This window comes from Lactuca sativa, chromosome 9 (assembly GCF_002870075.4).
Source record: "Lactuca sativa cultivar Salinas chromosome 9, Lsat_Salinas_v11, whole genome shotgun sequence".
NCBI classification, from domain to species: domain Eukaryota; kingdom Viridiplantae; phylum Streptophyta; class Magnoliopsida; order Asterales; family Asteraceae; genus Lactuca; species Lactuca sativa.
The window spans coordinates 152,894,019-152,901,365 of record NC_056631.2 but is presented as its reverse complement, the minus strand read 5'-3'; positions in this window follow the sequence as shown (position 1 = coordinate 152,901,365).

Sequence of the window (7,347 nt, the reverse complement as noted above, 5' to 3'; positions counted from 1 at the left end):
TTCAAGATTGACTTTCCGACTGAGAGCATCAGCAACAACATTAGCCTTACCGGGGTGGTAAAGTATCTCGCAGTCGTAGTCTTTAAGTAACTCTAGCCAGCGTCCTTGCCTCATATTCAATTATTTCTGATTAAAGAGATATTGGAGACTCTTATGATCAGTGAAAAGTTTGCACTTCGTGCCATAGAGGTAATGCCTCCATATTTTCAGAGCGAAAACTACCGCTGCCAACTCCAAATCATGAGTCGGGTAATTCTTTTCATGCTCCTTCAGCTGTCGAGACGCATATGCTATCACCTTTTCTCTTTGGGTCAAAACACAACCCAATCCAACCCTAGACGCATCGCTATAAATAGCGAAGTCTTCAACTCCATCGGGTAAAGAATGTATCGGTGCCTCGCATAGCTTCTTCTTTAGCTTCTTGAATGCTTCTTTATGCTTATCACTCCAAGCATAAGTAGCTCCTTTGTGGGTCAAAGCTGTTAATGGAGTAGCAATCGAAGAAAAGCCTTGGATAAAACTTCGGTAATATCCGGGTAATCCTAAAAAGCTTCGGATCTCCATGGGACTTTTCGGTTGCTCCCACTTCATTACAGCTTCAATCTTTGCTGGATCAACCATTATCCCTTCTTGGTTGACCACGTGGCCCAAGAATTGGACTTCACGAATTCAAAAATCACACTTAGAGAACTTTGCATACAGCTTCTCCTTCTTCAAGACTTCTAACACTTTTCGTAAGTTTCTGCCATGCTCCTCTTGGCTTTTTGAGTAAATCAGAATGTCGTCTATGAATACTATCACGGATTTATCAAGGAACAGATTACAAACCCTATTCATTAAATCCATGAATGCTGCCGGAGCATTGGTTAGTCTAAACTACATAACCAAGAACTCATAGTGTCCATATCTAGTCCTGAATGCAGTCTTCTCGATATCTTGCTCTCTTACTTTTAGCTGATGATATCCTGACCTTAGATCGATCTTCGAGAAATAGCTCGAACCTTGCAATTGATCAAACAGGTCATCAATCCTTGGTAACGGATATCTATTCTTTATTGTTGCCTGGTTCAGCTCTCTGTAATCAATGCACATTCTCATACTTCCATCTTTCTTCTTCACAAATAACACCGGAGCTCCCCAGGGTGATGAACTAGGTCTAATGAAACCTTTTTCCAATAACTCCTGAAGTTGCATCATCATCTCCTTCATCTCCGTTGGCGCTAATCGATAGGGTGATTTTGCTATTGGCGTGGTTCCTGGTAACAAGTCTATTCTGAACTCTACTTGTCTATCAGGTGGTAATCCAAGAAGATCTTCGGGAAATACTTTCGGATAATCACACACCACTGGTATACTCTGTATCACCTTCTTTTCCTTCTTAGCATCGATCACGAATGCTAAATATGATGTACATCCCTTGGTCAAACACTTCCTGGATTTCATTAGGGAAATGATTCCAGAATTTACTCGTCGTTTGTCCCCGTACACCATAAATGAATCCTTCCCAGGCGGGTTTACTTTAACTATCTTCTTCTTGCATAAAATTCCGGCATCATTGGCGCTAAGCCAATCCATTCCCAGAACGATGTCAAAACCATTAAGTTCGATAGGTAATAATTCCTCGTGAAACTTATTCCCATTAAGGTCGATTAATATTTTTTTCATACGATGGCTAACAGGTACAAACTTGCCACTAGCAACTTCGACTAATAAAGCATTATCTAGTCTATCAACAGGCAAAGCTAGTTTTCTACCAAACTCATGCGAAATAAAGGAGTAGTTGGCTCCATAATCAAACAAAATTTCAGTAGGTAATTCGATTATGAGAAAGGTACCTGAAGCGACATCAGATTCATCTTTCGCAGCCTCAAGTGTCATCTGGAAGGCTCTCGCCTTCGGCTATGGTGGAATGTTGGGATTAGCTGCCTCCTTCTTCTTTGGACAGTCTTTCAAAATGTTCCCCTCTTCATTGCAACCAAAACACATCCTTTTGTTGTTCGGACACTCATTGGCAAAATGCCCAATTTTTCCGCACTTGTAGCTGGTTACATCCTCACTACATTTCCCAAAGTGCTTCTTCTTACACTTATCACACCACTTCGCTTCACCTCCTTTTCCTCCACCAAACTTTTTCGAATCAGATTTCGAAAATTTGCTTTTCTTACCGGAACCAGATGTTCCCTCAAACTTTCTCTTCTCACCAACCTCAACCTTGTAGGAGGTTCTCCCCTTAATCATGTTCTCAACAGACTTGGCAGCCCAGATAGCTGCCTCTAGAGTATGTGCCTGACGTACTGGCACCTCGTACTCCCATGGGAGTCCCTTCGCATACCGGTCCACCTTTTTCAGCTCGTCTGGGACGATACGCAAGGCAAACTCCATCTTATCGGTAAAGTTATTGGTGTATTCATCAACTGACATGCTGCCTTTCATCAATGCCAAAAACTTGTTTTCCAATTCCAATAGATTTTGAACCGAGCAGAACTTGCGCTTGAACTGCACCAAGAACTCTGCCCATGTCAATTGCAGTGGCTCATTAGGGCTTAAAGTCTTCCCTAGAGTGTTCCACCAACGTACGGCTCCACCTCGGAATTGACGCACTGCATAGATAGTTTGCAACTTGCCTCTGCGGCCACAAGTCATGAAGGCTAACTCCATCTCGGAGATCCAATCCATAACTCCAATCGGATCCTCCTTTCCATTGAAGGTCGATGGTTTGCAAGTTAGAAAGTCCTTGTACTTGCATCCCATTCCATCATTCCTTCCATCATGGTTGTTTTGCCTAACTATCGGTGGGTTGGCTTGACCAACAGACCCACTGAAGTTTCCATCTTCCGAGTGCCCTTCATTTAATTCGGGCTCTTCCACACGAATTGACAGTTCTTCACAATTCTGTTGAAGCAACCACCTAGTTTCATCCATATGACGATCCAACATTGTTTGAATCATCATTTGCACACCAGCCATGGTTATTGGCTCAGGTGCTGCTGCTACGACAAGTATTTGCTCAATCACTGGTGGTTGATTCCTGTTTTCATCAGCATTTCCAACTCCACTTCTTGTTCTCACCTTTTTTGATCTATACACCGAATAAGGTGAAATTAGATCCTCATTCACGATAGATATTCAAATCATCCTTATCATTCTGAAACGTTTACATGCTAGTTCTAATATTGTAGACGTACGCTTAGAACCCTACACACATAAAGTTTCTAGATCCGGTCGGCAACAGACCATAGATCCGAACAAATAATATCATATATGGAAACATATAACATTTAGCACATAAAGCATTTTCGGCAACTTTCCTAAAATAAACTAGTGCTCGTGTCTAAAATATCATAGACACACATCTCAAAATTTCACTTAGCATTCTAAGTTTAAGTCTAGAAATCCTACAAATTCCTAGTTCGCTTAAACTAATGCTCTGATACCAACTTTGACATCCCCAAAATCATGGCCAGAAAAGACCGATTTCATTTATGCTTTTTAAAATAATTTCAGAGTAAATCCTTTTGATTTAAAAGTGTTGCGGAATTTGTTCCCAAAACAAAACATGATAAAATAATATTTATTAAAGCATTTCATCAAGAGATGCATTTTCATTATATAATCAAAACTCGGGATGTCATGTTCCGATACAGACCATAAAGCATAAACGATAACATTACAAGTCATTCAACGAATATATACATATACAGACTTATAAACAAAACAACTTGATGGTTCATCCATCTTATGCCCTTGCGCCACTTCCTGTAATACAAATAAAACTGAGTGGGTCATGCTTGGGAGCCTGGTGAGCATATAGGGTTTTCAACCCACAATAAATAATCATATTCAATTCCACCAACTAACAATAACCCAATTACCCATTCCCATTATTCTCACTTTACATCCCTAAGACAACTGACATAAGGGACCTAGTCTAAGAATATTTCATCATGGCGACAACACATGCTTCGGGGGTTCCTCAGCAATATAAGTCAAATAAGGCAACCATGAGGGGGATGGAGTACAGTGAATGAACACCCCATTTCATTAACACCTACAGGTGGCGAGCCTGCTAGTGTTCCACATGACTGTCTAGAAAAGTCTGTGGTCGTCATCTAAACTCTGCTAGATAACTGAATCAAAACAACAACGAGGCCTCTCATCTGTTTATTACACACCAACTATCTACCCATGTTCTACCCAACATATTAGTAGATAAAAATATACATTTTTATACATAGTTTAAAAACCTGTATAGCATGCTTTAATCAATACGTATTCCACATAACAGATGAGGCCCACACACATACCACGTATTTCATAGAAAACAAATCAGATCTATGAGATTGAAGAGGGTGAATATACATTCACACATATAACACAAAATATACACATAACACGTATTTCGTATAAAATACTTTATAATTATGCGTTAGAAGAAAGTAACCACACACTCACACATATAAACAACAATATACTTAATACACTCAAACCATACTTGTATTATTATCGTGTTTATGAAAGGTAGTATACACTCACACATATAAACAACATTATACTTAATACACTCAAACCATACTTGTATTATTATCGTGTTTATGAAAGGTAGTATACACTCACTTGATCAGAAGATGATCGGACAGCACTACGGCTTATAGAAGTAGTATTCTTTGGCAGATCTGGAAGATCATCACAAAAACCAGACTCCTCGCGGGCAGAGCTTCGGCTCGAGAATCGCACTTCTTGGGATCTTCGGGGATTCGGGACTTGCTTCGGCGCTCAGGAATGATACTAGGTCTTCGGGGTACTTCTGGCATGCAAAACGATGCAAAACGGGAGAGAGAAGAGAGAAAAAGAGCAAATGAGCCGGCTGCCCTCGCATCCTATTTATAGGAGGCTGGAGCCTCGGAGTACGCGGGGCGTACGCGTCCGAATCGTCATGGCATGCGTCATCCGAAGAACTCGAGTGCGAGGCGTGTCATGCTTTGCTGTATGTTGGGCGTATGCTAGTACGCTGGGCGTACCTCGGATCAGATCGGTGACTCCTTCGGATATACATCCGAATTAAAGATTAAATTTAAATACAAATTATTTAATAAACTTCGGAAATTCATATCTTCTTCATACGAACTCCGTTTTCGACATTCTTTATATCCATGCGTAGGTGAGACTACGCTCTACAACTTTCGTTTAGACTCTGTTGGCTAATTTTGATTTTAATTTTATTAATTAATTTTAGTAGGCCGGGACAGAAAAACTTCGTTATAAATTCATAACTTCTTCGTTTGACATCCGTTCTCGCCTAACTTTTCATCGCTTCGATACCAACAATGAGATCTTCGATTCTCGTTTAGATTGATTCGACTAAAAATCGCTCGATATCAAAGCGAGTATTTCGGGCTGCATACCGCTAAGTCGAAACTTCAGAAAATCATAACTTCCTCATACAAAGTCAGATTTGGGCATTCTTTATGTATTCGGAAACCTCGTTTCAACTACGACAACATTATCCAAAGATATCAAGTTTATTTTACACTTAAATTTTGACGCTCATTTTATTCTTAATTAATCAAATCACATAATTAAGCAATTAAGCACAAAACACATAATACTCAAATAATATACTTCTATAATTTCAAAACGGGTTACAAAGGTTAACCTAGACTATTAAATCAACTAAAATGCCTTGCCTGGAAACACAGGCGTTACAGTAAGTCCCATTGAAATCGACTGTACAGTTTTGGACAAAGAGGGACTCAGCGAGTCTGGATGCTTTTTCCTCCAAAACGTCTTCTGGAAATGGTTTTTGTTGAGTGGAAGGAACACTCAGCCTGCTAGGGGTTTGTATTGGACCTGGAAATCATGGGACTCGACGAGTGTATGAACGGACTCAGCGAGTCCAAGGCAATCTCCCAACTTATGAAGACGGACTCGACGAGTTCAATGGGAACTCGGCGAGTCATAGACTGAACATCTTCTTATGGATGAAGATGAACTCGGCGAGTTCAAGAACAAACTCGGCGAGTCGGTTAAAGATTTTCTGATGTGTTGTTGAAGGTGAACTCGTTGACCTCTTGCTAAACTCGACGGGTAGGGACGGGATTATGACACTTTGGTGGATATGAGGACTCAACGAGTTGGTGGGTCAACTCGGCGAGTCGAGTCAACCAGATGTCGATTTTGAACAAAAGTCGACTTTGACCATGGGTATGACTTTGACATTGACTGAGATTGGGTTGACCCTTGTAAGGGTTACGAGTATGCATTAGTAATCGGAAAAGGTCATTGTGCAGGATTTGAGGAGTAGAGATGAGTTGATTCCCGTGCCGAGGCCTGTGTAGATACTACACGACATCGAGGTGAGTTAACTTCCAGTAGAAGTGGGTCTAAGGCACCAAGGCCAACCCACTAGTAGTTGATTATAGTTAGGATTATTGTCTTTGTGATAATTATCTGGTTGCTACTACTTGATGTGTCCTATGTGCCAGTATGATATGTTCTATGTGATTGTGGGATTAGGAGGGGAATAGCCCCCCGATTGGTTGTTAGGACCGAAGGGAGGTCGGACATCGCATATTTGTCTGACCGCATGTTATGATATGTTATTATGTGATAGTAGTATGGGTGAAATCGTCCTCGTGATCGGGTGAGATAGACCGGAGGGTAGGCAGGAACCCCAGAATGGCCTGACATGAGTAGTCAGCACCCCAGAATGGCTTGACACCGGTAGTCAGCACCCCAGAATGGCTTGACATGGGTAGGTCGGGCAGCCCATAATAGCCTGACAGTATGTATGATTGTATGGTATGCGGTATGATGGGGGGACTCACTAAGCTTTATGCTTACAGTTTCAGTTTTGGTTTCAGGTACCTCTTCATCCAAGGGGAAGGAGCCGGTGGCGTAGCAGCGCATCACACACACACACATGACTTCGACATTTATTTTCTGGGATTGTACTCTGATTCTTATTACTATTGATGGCATGGTTTTGAGACACGTTGTTACGATTTTATAAATTGATATGACATTGGCAATGCTTTTGGTAAACTCTATTATAAGTTACTTATTTAAAAATGAAATTTTTGGCCTCGAAAATTAGGACGTTACAATTATTATTATTATTATTATTATTATTATTATTATTATTATTATTATTATTTTAACGCATTTGCGTCCATATAATGCCTTTTATTTAATTAATTGTTTATTTAACTTATCTTTATTTGTTAAACCCTTTTTATAAAAATGATAACAACACGAAAAACAGGACGTTACACATGATTGAATAATATTTGTGAGGTTTTCGATTTAAAGCTTGAGGAGGAAAGAGACAAGCCTATTAGCACCTATGTG